At 49.9% G+C, this 15502-nt stretch overlaps 1 protein-coding gene across 1 annotated transcript in view; it reads left to right on the top strand.

The window, feature by feature from the left end:
- The first annotated feature begins 2547 nt into the window (after positions 1 to 2547).
- Positions 2548 to 15502, top strand: part of wnt5b (wingless-type MMTV integration site family, member 5b) — a 61135-nt gene continuing 48180 nt past the window's right edge. The window contains exon 1 of the mRNA XM_028954488.1: positions 2548 to 3303. The gene's annotated coding sequence lies outside the window, so the exon portion shown is untranslated. The remainder of the gene's footprint in view (positions 3304 to 15502) is intronic.

Below are 15502 nucleotides of genomic sequence, written 5' to 3'. Positions count from 1 at the left end.
GATTCAGTGCTGAATCAATAACTCTGGGAAGTGATTCGCTGGAGCGAGATAATGAGACGCCTGCCCAGTGTTTTCGCTCCTCGGCTAATTGACGTTAGCACGGCAGGGACAAACCCGCAGCCCTTTGTGGAGCTGCGGACGGTTAAGAAGCTAGTCACCAGACACAGTCCACTCGCACATGGCCTCGCATCGCAAAAGAAAAACAGGGCTGTGACAGGTTCCTGGAGAAAGGGACCTGCCTACAATCAGGAGAGAGGGATGGAGGCGAGAACGTTCCAAAAGAATCTGCATCCATCTTCCATCACATGCCATGGTTGCCGGGCCCAGATAAGACGAAGCAGGCAGAAGGAGAGAAGTATTTATCAAACCAAGCGGCGGCTGTGGGCTGTTTTAGGGTCGGACGGGGAAAATTATATCCGGGGATTGATGTCAGGATCGGCTCGGCTCGGGATGGGATAGGATGTCTTTGTTTATTAGCAGACAGCTTCCTCCTCTCAGTCGAATATTAGTCACGACTTAGTTTCGAGCTTAATCACCCGCCCTGCGACCCGCCGTCCCTCATGCCCCTTGCAACCCGAGACACCGGCGGCCACCTATCTCCATGACGACAGGGGTAAAAAGATGAATTCACTATCTTCAGCCTGCAGGGTTCTGGTGCCGATTCGGTGGCTTCGGCACACTTTCGCAGCCGAGGATTCAGCAAGACGTGACCCCCGCAGAAGGTTCCGGAGTGCCCGATGAGGCCCAGATGTGCGAGTCCAGTGGTGAGTGTTCCGGAGCTCGGCTTCGCTCGGCTCCGACAGCACCGCGCTCCTCGCAGCTGATCCCGCTCCTTTGAGGTGAAATCGGAGAGGCCCGTGCCACATGTGTGCGTGCCGTTAACACGGGCCAGCGGTGATTCATGTTGTGTGCGCGCGCAACCACACCCCGCCAAGACAAAGGAAAGTTTCAAAAAAAGAATTTATTCCTGCAGACACACACTGAAGAGCAGAATGATCCTGGTGGCATTAAATGTTTGAAGGTCCCAGCCACACTGGGACCTTCACTGGTGTGTTTAAAATGGGGCGCACGGTTTCCCATTAGTAGAGGTAGGAACACATTAAAATGATGTTCGCTAAGTGCCAGCTACATTCACTCATAATTCAAAGTAACGACCCTTCTGATAAAGCAATGATAAAAGCAGATAGTTTAAGATGGTTGGCTAGCTAGTTAGTCCATCCTCGGGTGCACACTGTTACCAGTTAAGACCTTCTTTCACCAGGAAGTTTGACCAATAAATGAAGTTAAACATGCATTGTAGGCATTTTCCCCCTCGTGCCCAGGCAGTTGTGATGGTACTTAGTGGCCAGCTCGAAACCTCTGGAAGGCAGTCTGAATACTAGCATAGCTAGCATAGTTCACGGTAAAGTTCTGAAATAGAATTAGTTCACAGCTAATTTGGACTAATTACAAATCATCAAAGTCAAATCAACAACATGTGGGTAATTTCATGTTAACGTTTGTGTGTGTATTTTGTGTGTTTGTTGTGTTGTTTTGTGTGTGTGGTGTATGTATTGTATTGTTTTATGTGTGTGTTGTATTGTGTGTTTTTTGTTTTGTGTGTGTGGTGTGTGTATTGTTTTGTGTGTGTTGTGTTTTATTGTATTTTCTGTGTCTATGTGTGTGTTGTATTGTATTGTATGTCTGTGTGTGTGTTGTGTTATATTGTATTTTACTGTGTGTGTGTTGTATTTTGTGAGTGTGTGTGTGTATTTTGTGTGTGTTGTGTTTTATTGTATTTTCTGTGTCTATGTGTGTGTTGTATTGTATGTCTGTGTGTGTTGTGTTGTATTGTATTTTACTGTGTGTGTGTTGTATTTTGTGAGTGTGTGTGTGTATTTTGTGTGTGTTGTGTTTTATTGTATTTTCTGTGTCTATGTGTGTGTTGTATTGTGTTGTATTGTATTGTATGTCTGTGTGTTGTGTTGTATTGTATTTTACTGTGTGTGTGTGTGTTGTATTTTGTGAGTGTGTGTGTTTTGTGTGTGTTGTGTTTTATTGTATTTTCTGTGTCTATGTGTGTATTGTATTGTATGTCTGTGTGTGTTGTGTTCTATTGTATTTTACTGTGTGTGTGTTGTATTTTGTGAGTGTTGTGTTTTATTGTATTTTCTGTGTCAATGTGTGATGTATTGTATTGTATGTCTGTGTGTGTTGTGTTGTATTGTATTTTACTGTGTGTGTGTTGTATTTTGTGAGTGTGTGTGTGTGTGTGTTTTGTGTGTGTTGTGTTTTATTGAATTTTCTGTGTCTATGTGTGTGTTGTATTGTGTTGTATTGTATCTCTGTGTGTGTGTGTGTTGTGTTGTATTGTATTTTACTGTGTGTGTTGTATTTTGTGTGTGTTGTGTTTTATTGTATTTTCTGTGTCAATGTGTGTTGTATTGTGTTGTATTGTATTGTATGTCTGTGTTGTCTTGTATTTTACTGTGTGTGTGTTGTATTGTGTGTTTGTGTGTGTATGTTGTATTTTGTGAGTGTGTGTGTGTGTGTGTGTGTGTGTGTGTGTGTGTGTGTGTGTGTGTGTGAGAGAGAGAGAGACCCGTGGCGCGGGGCGCGTGCCACCTAAAATAGGTCCCGTGCGCTGCGTCCCTCCCTCCATCACCGGTCAGGAGAGGAGAAGAAGAGGAACTCAAACCAGCAGCCGAGCGCCGCGACTCCACACGACGTTCAACAAAAGAAAACTTTTTTTGTCTTGAAAATAAACTTTTTGTTCTGTCTGTGGACTTTACTTAATCCTGGAGGGTTTTTTTTTTTTATCTCTGGACCTTGCTGGAGAAGAGCAGCGAACAGAAGGAACTGAGGAACTGTCCTGAGGAACTTTCTTTTTTTGGAGAAGTTCCCGACTGCAGCGCCGCCGCCGCCGCCGCTCACACCGACTTTATCTCCTCAGAAGAGCCCGAATAAAACTGCTCCGCCGTGACAAACCACAACTTTCATTTTCTTCTGAACTTTGTGGCCGAAGTTTTCATTTCCACCTGCTGCTGACTGATGTGACCCGAGAAGCCACGATCCCGCAGCAGAACTCGGAATAAACTAAAAAAAAAAAACTTTTTTATAATTGTTTTATAATTGTCTTTGCCCCCAAAAATATATAAAACAGTATTAGGGGCGCTCGAGTCGAGGAGGCTTTTCAGGAGAAACTCCTACTTTAATGCCATTTAAAGGCGCGCGCGCGCAGGACCGGGATCAGGATCGGGACCGGGACCGGGATCTGGACTTCCCTCCGGACCTCAGGAAGCTCGGGGAACCGACACGGACCGTGTAAGACCGCGCAGCTACACATTTACATCCTTCCTTCTCTCTCATCTCCGCGCTTTTCCTTCAAACCTTTCCCCCAAGTTCTTCTCTCCTGAGCGTCTCTGCTGCCTGTCCTCCAGGTTCAGATGTCACGACGTGTGGAAACGTTTCAACACTGCTGCAATCCTTACTTTTAATTTTTTTAACCGAGTTTTGTCATTAATGTGTGTGTGTGTGTGTGTGTGTGTAGTGGGACCAGGTCCGGGCCACCAGCTTTAATTGACGTAGACGGGGATTTGTTGGGGGGAAATGTGGGACCTACAAATGACAACGTTTATTCCAGGAGGCAGTAAGTGGTGGCAGCTGGTGCGAGGCGGGACGGGCTTCTTCTCGCCGGTTCCGTTCCCGTTGGGGCGAGGCGTGGAGACTCCAGCCGTCAGGACAACTGCGTTGTTTTTCCTGATTATTACCTGTCCTGGATTTTCCGTCCAGCCGTTACATTTAGATTATTAATTAAGATTATTCTAAACGAACCGCCCGATTCTGGAGCTCCAGGTAGTTTCTCTGATTCGTCATTTCGTTACTTTCGTCCTGTAAAGTCATGACAGGATGTTCGGCCGTCGTTGCGTTATTCGCCAGGTTGTCTGCCTGGCGCCTGTGTAAATCGTTCCGTACGCGCCTGTACGTTCCTGATGGTGAGACGAGGCGAGCTAGAAAAAAAACGGCGGCACCGGGTTCAACAAGAGCCCCACGCAGCCTCATTTATGGAAATAAAACCGCCTCCCCGTCACTCCATCGCTAGCTGTCCTCGTACGGTTTCACGTACGGCCTCCTCGTACGGTTTCACGTACGGCCTCCTCGTACGGTTTCACGTACGGCCTCCTCGTACGGTTTCACCGTTCCGGAGAGGGTCTTCGGGCTGGAAACCGCAGGCCGCCGGCGGGCTTCTCTTTCGGAAATTCCATCGGACGCTTCTACTGACAGGGCCCTAACCCCGCCCCCTCCTCTCAGGCTGCAACAATGCGGCGGTGCGGTACCGGCGTCTCCGTTTCACCGCGGGACGCTCCGCCGTGACCCCGGGAGGACTGGCGGACCTGCGTTCGGCCACCTGGACTCTCACGTCCCCTGTCAGCGGCACCCCTCCGGTTACGCCACTGTTACTCGCGCAGTGGGACAAAGAGTCCCGAGGACAAAACGGAGTGGACTGCAATTTTTTTCCTCTTCTCGGGAGGCGGTGTGCTGTGATGTTCCTCTCCGGCGGTAGTGCAGGGCCCGGGCTGCGCGGTGAAGGCAGGAATGCGGCGGGGGGCTGCAGGGCTGATTAAGACGTTGATTCATTAAATGAAACGTTGGAGTTGCGCGGGCAGAATGAAGAGCTGCCGACACCGGCGCTGGGAACGCTCCTCGCGGGCCGATTCCAGCAGATAAAACCGTCAACAGCACACCTGTACGGGCAGAAACGCGCACACACACACACACACACACACACACACACACACTTCCTCCCCTGTAATTCATGTCTGGCCGCTCAGCCGAGTTGATGTAAGTCGCCGTGTCTCGCTAGACCGCTAATCACGGCTTTTAAAAGCGGCGTTTTGGTGAAATTATCCCCTTTTTACTCCGACAGAACAGTTGTTTCAGCTCCCGGTCTCTGGCCCTGTCCTCTCCTGTCCACATTCCTGCCGTATCGGGCCTCCTCCGCTCCGTTTCTGGTTGCCCCGGGACGCAGGCCCGGCGAGTTCCTCTCTGGCGCTGACCCGAGATGCTCGGAGATAGCGCTCGGCCGCCGGCCTCCACGCTCTGCAGACGGGGGCTGCTGACCCCGTAGCGGGCGCACCTGCGGTCGCTCCGGACGGGAACGCTGGCCTAAATGTCTCACCGCATGTACGGTTCTTGGAAGCCGAGCCGATATTATGGGAAAAACTGAACGTGAAAGTGAAGTGATTGTCACATGTGATGCACAGCACACGGTGCACACAGTGAAATGTGTCCTCTGCATTTAACCATCACCCTAGGTGCCCGGGGAGCAGTGTGTGGGGACGGTGCTTTGCTCAGTGGCACCTCAGCGGATCGGGATTCGAACCGGCAACCTTCTGATTACGGGGCCGCTTCCTTAACCGCTAGGCCACCGCTTCCCCACCATCGAGGCCACGGGGTGTTCCGCGACACCTTACCTGCCGCCTTGTTAGGAACCCCGTTCTCCGTGCGTAGAAGGTCCGCAGCCCACCTGTCTGGCCGAAGCGGACGAAACGAGACATCATTCGCTCCGGTGTGGGCCCATTCGCACGTTCGGTACACACGCGGCTGATGGCTTTCGCACGTGCGAACGCCCCGAATGTTTGCTGTCTGAGTGCGTTACGCGCGCGGGGCGATAAAAAGTGCTGCTTCATTCCGCATCGCCGGCCGTGGCCGCCGTCCAGAGTAAACACAGCTGTAAACGTGCGTGTGCGTGCGTGTGTGTGTGCGTGCGTGTGTGTTACGTGTGTGTGTGCGTGTGCGTTACGTGTTACGTGCGTGTGTGTGTGTGTGTGTGCGTGTGTGTGTTACGTGTGTGTGTGTGTGTGTGTTATGTGTTACGTGTGTGTGCGCGTGTGTGTGTGTGTTACGTGTGTGTGTGCGTGTGTGTGCGTGTGTGTTACGTGCGTGTGTGTGTGTGTGTGCGTGTGTGTGTTACGTGTGTGTGTGTGTGTTATGTGTTACGTGTGTGTGCGCGTGTGTGTGTGTGTTACGTGTTACGTGTGTGTGTGCGTGTGTGTGTGTGTGTGTGTGTGCGCGTGCGTGTGTGTTACGTGTGCGTGTGTGTGTGCGTGTGTGTTACGTGCGTGTGTGTGCGTGCGTGTGTGTTACGTGCGTGTGTGTGCGTGCGTGTGTGTTACGTGTGTGTGCGTGTGTGTTACGTGTTACGTGTTACGTGCGTGTGTGTGTGCGTGTGTGTGTGTTACGTGTGTGTGCGTGTGTGTTACGTGTTACGTGCGTGTGTGTGTGTTACGTGTGTGTGTGTGTGTTACGTGTGTGTGCGTGTGTGTGTGTGTGTGTGCGTGTGTGTTACGTGTTACGTGCGTGTGTGTGTGTTACGTGTTACGTGTGTGTGTGTGTGTGCGCGCGTGTGCGTGCGTGTGTTACGTGTGTGTGCGTGTGTGTGTTACGTGTGTGTGCGCGTGCGTGTGTGTTACGTGTGCGTGTGTGTTACGTGTTACGTGCGTGTGTGTGTGTGTGTGTGTGTGTGCGTGTGTGTGCGCGTGCGTGTGTGTTACGTGTGCGTGTGTGTGTGTGCGTGTGTGTTACGTGTTACGTGCGTGTGTGTGTGTGTGTGTGTGTGTGTGCGCGTGCGTGTGTGTTACGTGTGCGTGTGTGTGTGTGTGTGTGCGTGTGTGTTACGTGTTACGTGCGTGTGTGTGTGTTACGTGTTACATGCGTGTGTGTGTGTGCGCGTGTGTGCGTGCGTGTGTTACGTGTGTGTGCGTGTGTGTGTGTGTGTGTTACGTGTGTGTGCGCGTGCGTGTGTGTTACGTGTGCGTGTGTGTGTGTGCGTATGTGTTACGTGTTACGTGCGTGTGTGTGTGTGTGTGTGTGCGCGTGTGTGCGTGCGTGTGTTACGTGTGTGTGTGTGTGTGTGTTACGTGTTATGTGTGTGTGTGTGTGTGTGCGTGTTACGTGTGTGTGTGTGTGCATGTGTGTGTGTGTGTTACGTGTGTGTGGCGGCGGAGTGATCTGCAGGAACGCTCCCCCATCTCAGGCCTACTTCCCCTCGGCGTGAATCTGTCGTGCAGACAGCCCCGGCGCCGGTGGCCGCGTGCGATGCAGCGGCTGATTTTACGGTTTACGGTTTGCTTTTGTTGTATTTTTTTGAAAGGTCGGTTTCGATTGGTTTGAGATTCCCCCCGTTTTTAATCTTCCTTCGCGCCCGTCCATTACGATAATAACAGGCGTGGTCGAGCAGCTCTGAGCGGGACCAGCAGTGCGGTTTGTGTTGAAAGCTAAGTGCTGTTTGTGTGCGCTGTCACAGCCAATAAGACAGCGAGGGTGTCCCCCGCTGCGTCCCCCGCTGCGTCCCAATCCGCGTTTTCACCCACCGACTCCTGCCAGGTGAGGAGGAGGAGGAGTAAAAGAAAAGAAGAAAAAGAGAATCCGCTCGCTTTGCGTTTGTCCCCCTGCCGCGTCCCTGCTGATGGATCTGACGTGTGACCTTTGCGACTGGGTTTGAACCCGAGGGGGGGGGGGGGGGGGGGGGCTGACAAACAGAGCAGAACTGAGCCCGGATCGTCACCGCCAGCCGTCCCCAGCCTCTCGCTTCCCTCGGGGACATGAAGTAGAGTCGTCGTCCCCCCGGTCCAGGCGTCACGCCGCTCCGCTGCCCCGTACCGGTGGGGGAGGGGGTCAGACCCCCTGAATACACGCCGCAAATGGCGGACGTGACGTAGGGTCTTCCATCATGTTTTAATGACACTAATGAACCTGGGGGAAGTGAGTCAAGTGCGTCTTCCGCTAATTTCCGACTGATGATGCAACCCTGTCCCCAAAACAGTTTTAAAAATGGACAGACAGCAGATATGGGTTTGCGAGAACAGGCAGAATGTTGAGCTGGCGGTCCTCCTGTGCCCTCCGTAGACCGCCGCCGTGAGCTGGCTGCAGCGGGGACAGGAGGAACTCGCTTGCAAGTCTGACAATAATTCATGTACCCGATGTGTCTTCTCGGTTCCTGTCTTAGCACGAAGAATTGAAACATACATGTCACAGGCATGTGTTGCTCCAGTACGTCTTCAGGAGAGAAACCCGCTTGCTGCCCTGGCGCGGTTGGTGTGTTATCCCGAACAGGATATATGAGAAGCTTCGCCCCGCCGCTGTGTAGTTCTCACAGATTCCACAGCGATGGCTGCAGGACGGCTGCGTGTTTATTTTCCCCGCGCCTTGACGGACGTGTGGAGGCAGAGCCCTGGGAATTGTGCTGCGCCGTGAATGGGTCTTTTCAGGAGGGGGGACGATGGTGGTGGGTGTCTCCACAGACCACTTTTCCACACAACTTAAGTGAGTGAGTGAGTGTAAGAGTGAGAAAAGGCACTCAGCCCGCCGCTAATAGACTTGCATAATAGTGGCGCAAATCCCAAGCTAAGTTTGCATACACATGCATGGCGCATAGACACACAGAAATGCACACTTTGGGGACCGACCCCGCTGCCCTGGGCCCCACACTGGCCTTAATTGGTGTCATTAGCTGCTCTGGGACCATAAGGATAATTGGACAGGCCCACTTGAGCAAACAGGACTTCAGTGGAGGTGTTTAACTCCCTGATGGGAGCGAGGCCAACGGAGTCCTGGGAAGATGGCAAGGGTGGCGGATTGAGGTGGAGAGGTCTGGGAGACCGGCTTTCTCGGTGGTTGTTTGATTTTGCACAAATTCTTTCGTTAAGGTTAACACACTTTTACTTTACAGTTATTCACAAAACAAGTGTAGCCAGCACTCCATTGTTATATACGTCCATTTAAAGTAGACCCCCTTTCAGCCACCCCTAAAACCCTCCGTAGAAAAAGCTGATATTCCACTCATCAAATGCAATATGTTTAGAAACATTTAAAATGATTTAAAGTAATGTTTTTTTCATCAGTACATGTTAGAAGCACTAAATCTGTGCTTCATGTTTAAGTAAGATGCATAATGTGTTGCTTTACTACTTTTTCAGGATGACTTCTGTTTAATGCGTTCTAGAGTATTAACTTCTGAAGACCACTAGGGGACGATATGAAAGTGTATTCCATTGTCACTTGGTTGACACCAACTAGTGATGCTTCCTTGTATGTCAATAAATAGACTTAAGCCATAGAGTTTGCAACCTAGAGTTTGAGTTCATCTATTTATTTATTTCATAAATTATTATTCAGTAATCTTCAGGGAAAAGTTCTGAATGTTGCCATGAAAAATGCTTAATTTCCAAGCCTAGCTGATTATAGTTTCAGTTTTGTAAATCACTTTCTTCTGCCCTGTGTGCTGGTGAAACACATGTGGTGACATTTCAGCCAGATATGCACAGTCCAAGGTACATCAGCATAGACTAAGTATAAATCACAACATCCGATTATTGCACGTTTGGATTGGGACGCACTTGGTCATATTCCAGCGATGTGCTCCTCAGGGAAGGCGTTCCTGTGAGTGATTGAGCCGAGTAAAGGCTTTGATCCTTTCTACTTTGGTCCCATTGTTCTGTCGTACCACGTAAATACCTGGGCTGGCCAGCGGCAGATAAGTCTCCCCATTTGGAGTCAGGTTCTGCTGAGCATTTCCTCCAGTTAACTCCTTGTTGGTGTTGCCCTAGGCTTGTTCTTTGGAGTTACACCGCAAGGCGGTTTACAGACTCTGCCATCCTCTCACTGTACTCCTTTTACGGTTATATTGTGTCTTAAGATAAAAGATAATATATATTTCATGTGATGATATTAAAATAACCCTTCATGTAGCAGGTTCTAAATATGCAATTCAGGCCCCGTCCACAAGACAACATAAGACGGACATTTCTATCCGAGCCGACGTTTCAGAACGTTATTTTCTAAGAGTGAATTTCCCTTCTCCGTGTAACCGCGTGGATGACAAAGCTGCTCTTTTGTGAAAAACCCTGACGTATTAGACCAACCTCAAACCTGACCTATAACCCCTGACGCGTCGCACATACAACAATGGCGGATAACACATAATCTCATAAACAGCAACCTGCACGAAATCCTCTATATTTTCCTCTATACTTGTTGTGGTGGGGGGGTTAAAACAGCATTCGGGCTGTTCTCTGCATCTCCGTGTGGACAACAGCATTCAGGTGCGTGCATGTAATGCAATATCATTATATACCGATGAATGAATTCCTCACATCGTTACGTCTGGCTGATCCCAGAGCTGGTGAAGACCTGACAGCCCCTCTTCTGAGCTGGAGAGGCTACTATTGTTCCTCGAGCAATGTTTTTTAGAAAAACAGAACCGGATCTGGGAGGGCTCTTCCTGGGCGAGGTCGGCCCACCCACCTCCACCTCCCGCAGGCAGTTCCAGGTCTGGCAGGTCTGGGGCTCCACACTGGGTCACTATGAGCTCCTTTTGTTCTACTTTAAGTTCAGACGCTGTATGAGACTCCACTGCCATGCGGGCTTTTATACCAGAGTCGCATTACAGGCCTTCAGCCAAATCTTACTGGTGTCGCGTTTTGCCAAGTGCTGATTTTTATGGTCTTAATTTGCCTCCTCTGTCAGTCCTCTCACTTCCAGAAAACGCTCTGACATGAGGATTGTCTATTCTTTTTTTTTTGCTGCTGCTCATATCCCATCTTGGCTACTAAAACCACACAAAAAAGCATGTTTGCTTTAATCTTTCCTTATGTTTTATTTTAAATATCTCTAAACATATTGTATTTCATGAGTGGAATATCAGCTTTTTGTACAGAGGGTTTTAGGGGTGGCTGAGAGGGGGTCTAAACATTCCTGTTGCCCCTATTCAACATCCCCCAGCCCCCAGCCTCCTTCCTTACTCCGCCTGTATAGAAAGGGTGCAGAATCTACCACAGACTGGATTAGTAACACCGAGCATTTGTCAAAAGGTCCTGCAGATCAAAGTTCCCAGCTTACCAGGCCTAAGAAGGTCTAATTGTGTGATAACACGCCGCTGTGAACCAGTGCACATGTGGGTTCGGCTCAACCGCATGTCTAAACCAGCTTTATTGGCCTGTCAGAGCGCTCTATCCTCTTTTTAACCACAGCCACTAATGATGACAGATCAGGTGCACTTAGCTGCACAACTTCAGCCTGACAGCCTTAAACAGGGATGACTGTGGAACAAAGATGTGGGGAAACAGGCAGACACCACCAGTACCTCAACGTGGTCAACGTGTTCTCATCCATTGGAAGGTTGCATGACAGACTTTAATGAGAGAAAGTTAAGAAGAGCTGCAATGAAAGTTGTTAAATATGACGTTATATCTATTAACCTGTTTTACGTATCAGGATCAGAAAAAGATCAGAAAACTTTATTAATCCCAAAGGAAATTGTGTATTTGGTTTGGTCAAGAGGCCTGCTTGTCACTTTGGGCCACGAACACCTGATGAAAATTCCCGGAGCTCTGATTTCAGGCCACGCCCCTCGGAGTGGTTGTCAGTGTAAATGGGCGCCTGCAACAGCTTTTCGGGTTCTGGTATTAGACACTGAACCGCCGAGTGAAGGGAGACAATGTGTTTTTTTTGTTTTTTATCAGACGCCCTTATCCAAAGTGACTTACAATCAGTAGTTACAGGGACAGTCTCCCTGGAGACACTCAGGGTTAAGTGTCTTGCTCAGGGACACAATGGTAGTAAGTGGGATTTGACCTGGACTTCTGGTTCATAGGGGAGTGTGTTGCCCTCCTGGCTACTTCCACACCTGTCCTGACGCCGTCCTGCACTCTGCCACTAGCCCTGAGTTGGTGGAACTTTTGTAAGTCTTGGTGATTGTGTGGCTCTTGTGTTTGTGTTTGCTGGTGGTGGTGTGAGGATTGTCCACGAGTGATTGTCAAGCTTCCTTTTCCCGGGTTCCTCTCCCCTGTCCCTAAGCTGATTCATCTGTGTTTCTTTGTCCAGTTTACATTAAATATATATATATTTAATTATTCTGTGACACACAGGGTTTTTAACCTCTTTTGCCGTGTGTCATGACGCTGCTTTACCAGGAATCTCATCAAAATAAAGATAATTGTCCCCAAATCTTTATGATAGACTTGTTTTTGTTCATGTCAAATCAAGTATTCAGCATTTACAGAAATAAACAGACACAAACTTGAATGGAGAAGAGGAATCAACACTTTTAGTTTGAGTGTCAGTATTTCTGTCACACAGAAGACAAATGATGTTTTTAAAGAGACATTTTAAAATGGGAGGAGCCTATTGGGGCCAGCATCGCCAGATACCTGATGCTTTCGAGCCCAAAAACAATGCCAAGAGTTGAAGAATTTAACTGTTGCTGTTTGTTTAAATGACTGTTGGGTCCCTCTCAACAGTGCTGTCCGGAGACAGCAATACCTGAGAATTAGTTCAATTAGATTTAATTAGACCTGGATTCTTGATATTTTAAAGGCCATAACTTACACCCATTCATGCATATGGTCACGTTGTTAGGCTATTGAGCGACTTCCTTCCCATGTGACCCCAGCTGACATGTTCTGTGTGTGTGTGTGTGTGTGTGTGTTTGTTTATATGTGTATACCTCCTGGCCAGCCAGGCCTGTTGATATACTGTAAATCTTCGGCCAACCCAAACACGGCTTGCAGTGAATGGGGCTCTTTTGACTGGTGGTGTGGTCGCATGTTTATTTACCCTCACCTCAGCCGCGCTGCGTTTTAAGAGCTGTTTCGGGCAGGGGGAAGGCCTTGAGGCTCAAGGAAATGGCAGCGCTAAATCTGCGTCCATTACCGAGGAAACCCTGCAGTGATGGGGCTCAACAGGTGCCCTATTATGCCGCACTGTCACTGCCTGTTTGTGCATATGTAAGCAAAATAAGCATGCGTGTGTGTGTGTGTGTGTGTGTGTGTGTGAGTGCTATCACTTCGCTGTTGGTGTGTGCATTCACGTGTCCTTTCCAGATGTGCTGCCATTACTGTGGCAGCTGTCCGCTGTATGACGAGCGAGTTGCTGGGCAGGCAGTCGCCGCTGAAGCCGAGTTGGAGTCGGAGTCCTGTGGGACGTCTGTCTGTGTCTGCCCTGCAGCTTCCTCCCTACTGCTGCAGCACACAGCTCAGCTATGTGGCCTCGGGGCTTCAGTGACAGCAGCTACAGTGTGTGTGTGTGTGTGTGTGTGTGTGTGTGAAGGAGAAAGGTAGAGAGAAAGTTTCTGGGAGCTGTATGTGAGAAAGTGCCGTGTGAAAGAATTGTGTCAGTGAGACGGATGCCTGAAGGAAGTGTGTTAGAGCCTGTGGTGTGTGTGTGTGTGTGTGTGTGTGTCTGAATAACTGTACAAGTTTGAGCTCTACATCTTGTAAGTTTGCTCCTTAGGAATTCCTGGGTCCACACACCCGTGGAAAGACAGAGAAGGGGAGGGACAGAAAGGAGAGATGGACAGGAGTCATATCTGGTGGGAAATGTTGCCCCACTCTGGTGGTCTCCTGTCACTACAGCCACAGGTGGGGGTGAAGTTCTTTCCATTCAAAACTTGAGATGAAACCATGACAGCATATTGTCCATGTTGGAGAGCTTCTCACATGACAGCATAGCGTTTCACTATAAGGGGGACCAATGTAATATATTCAGTCCATCAGGAAGATTGATCTGTTGTGTATGTTTTAATTTACAGATCTGACGTGTACTGTACCTTTTCAGAATATGACACTGGAAAAGTTCAACCATAGAAGAACCCACACCATTTATACCTAACTAGTATAGAGGGTCCCTCACATTTAACTCTGGGGTCACATGTTACCCACAATGCCGATGGCACTATGCAACAGCAGCAGGCAGCTTGTTGCTCATAATGCAAACTTGGCAGTCAATGCAACACACACCCACACTCACACACACAGTGAAGTTCCTTACTTCTGGGTTCTCTCAGTGCTCTCGATGGGGACCACCCATTTTGTGTGTAGAACTATTCCTGATGTGGGTTGGCACTGGGACATCGGCATGTACGTGTACGTATTTAGTGCCAGTGTTAGAATGAGTGAAAGCACTTGTCATTTGTCAGGAGGAGGTTTTAATGTGCCTCCTGGTGCTCAGGTGCTCCAAAAAGAAAATTACAGAACACACACACACACACACACACACACACACACACATACATGCCTGTCTCCAAGCTGGAGTCTTATCAGTGCCGGTCTTTGCCCTGCTGGTGGCTGTGTGTTGAACAATCCCTCTCCTCGACACATGCTCTCTCCTCCTCTCCTCTCGTCCTCAGCTGAATTAAATTTATTCCCTCTATCTGTGCCACCCATCTCTACGTGATCCACCCCCCCCCCTCCCATCCTCCCACCTCTATCTTAGTCTAGATCAGTCCACCACCACCACCACCAGTTCTGTGGTGATCTGCACAACCGGCACTACATTAGTTACAGCATCTAACATGATAAGACTGTCCCCAAGTATCTGACTGTAATACACTATAAAACAGGAGGCTGTGTGTGTGTGTGTGTGTGTGTGTGTGTGTGTGTGTGGTATGGTATATGGTAGTGTTTTATTATACCTTTGGTCGTGTGTGTTGGGGTGGCGCATGTCTTGACATTTGCACAGCAGTGTGTTTTGCCATCATCCCCATTATGAGCCATACAGTGAGTGAAATTAATTTCCTTGCCTGAGTTGTTCTTTTCAACTGATGAAAAGCACACACACACACACACACACACACACACACTCACACGCTGTGAGGCATGGCAGTCTGAGACAATGCCATCTGTATCTGCAGCCTGCGCTGACAGCGGCTGCAGACAGAGGGCGCCGTCTTACAGGGAGTGGAGAGGGCGAGGAGCAGCTGGAAGCGAGGGAGGGACCCCCAAGGGGCAGGAGAGAGGGGAATGGGGGGAGCTGGAACCGATAAAGAGAGGGAGAGCGGGAGAGAGATAGGAAGAGGAGAATGAAGGCAGGAGAGGTTCTTATACTCCCACCGGGAAGCTTGGAGGGGCTCTCACTCAGATGTTGCCCACCTCTCCTCCTCCTCCTGCTCTCTCTCTCACTCACTCACTCTCTCTCTCTGTCGGCTTGTGTAATTTATGGCAGGCGGCTGCGGGTGCGGGAGCGCTGGCCGGCGTGCGGTGCCCGTACTGGGGCTCCGGAAGGGCCCCAGTGGCGGAGCCGTGCACGGGGATTTCTGCAGTTTAGTTAATGGTACATATCATATCAGGATTTCACACCCACTCCCCCAGGGAGCCCCGCCACGCTGGCAGCCAATTAGAGTGACAGCGGGCAGGCGGGCCGGCTCCCGGCGAAGCTCTGAGGAGCGCTAACTAGCCCGGAGAGCACAGAGAGAGAGCGAGAGAAAGCCTCCAAACTCTGCGGATCTGCTAGAAGTTACATCAGGGTCATTTTTCTGTCGAGATGTCCCGCACGGTCCATGCCGGGCAGGGTCCGCTTGGCGCCGCGTCTCCCCATGAGCCTGGATGGTCTCCGTCTCTTTCTCTCAGCCTCCGTCTTCTCGCTCGGGCCACCTACAGCAAAGCCGCTCCTGAGACGGCGATGAGAGACGAGCGTGTTGAACACACCTCGCCCACACCCTCCAACCCGGCAGCCACGCACCGACAGG

This window comes from Denticeps clupeoides, chromosome 15, assembly GCF_900700375.1.
Source record: "Denticeps clupeoides chromosome 15, fDenClu1.1, whole genome shotgun sequence".
In the NCBI taxonomy this organism is placed as follows: domain Eukaryota; kingdom Metazoa; phylum Chordata; class Actinopteri; order Clupeiformes; family Denticipitidae; genus Denticeps; species Denticeps clupeoides.
The sequence above is the reverse complement of the archived record's forward strand: the minus strand, read 5'-3'. Positions and strand labels throughout refer to the sequence as shown.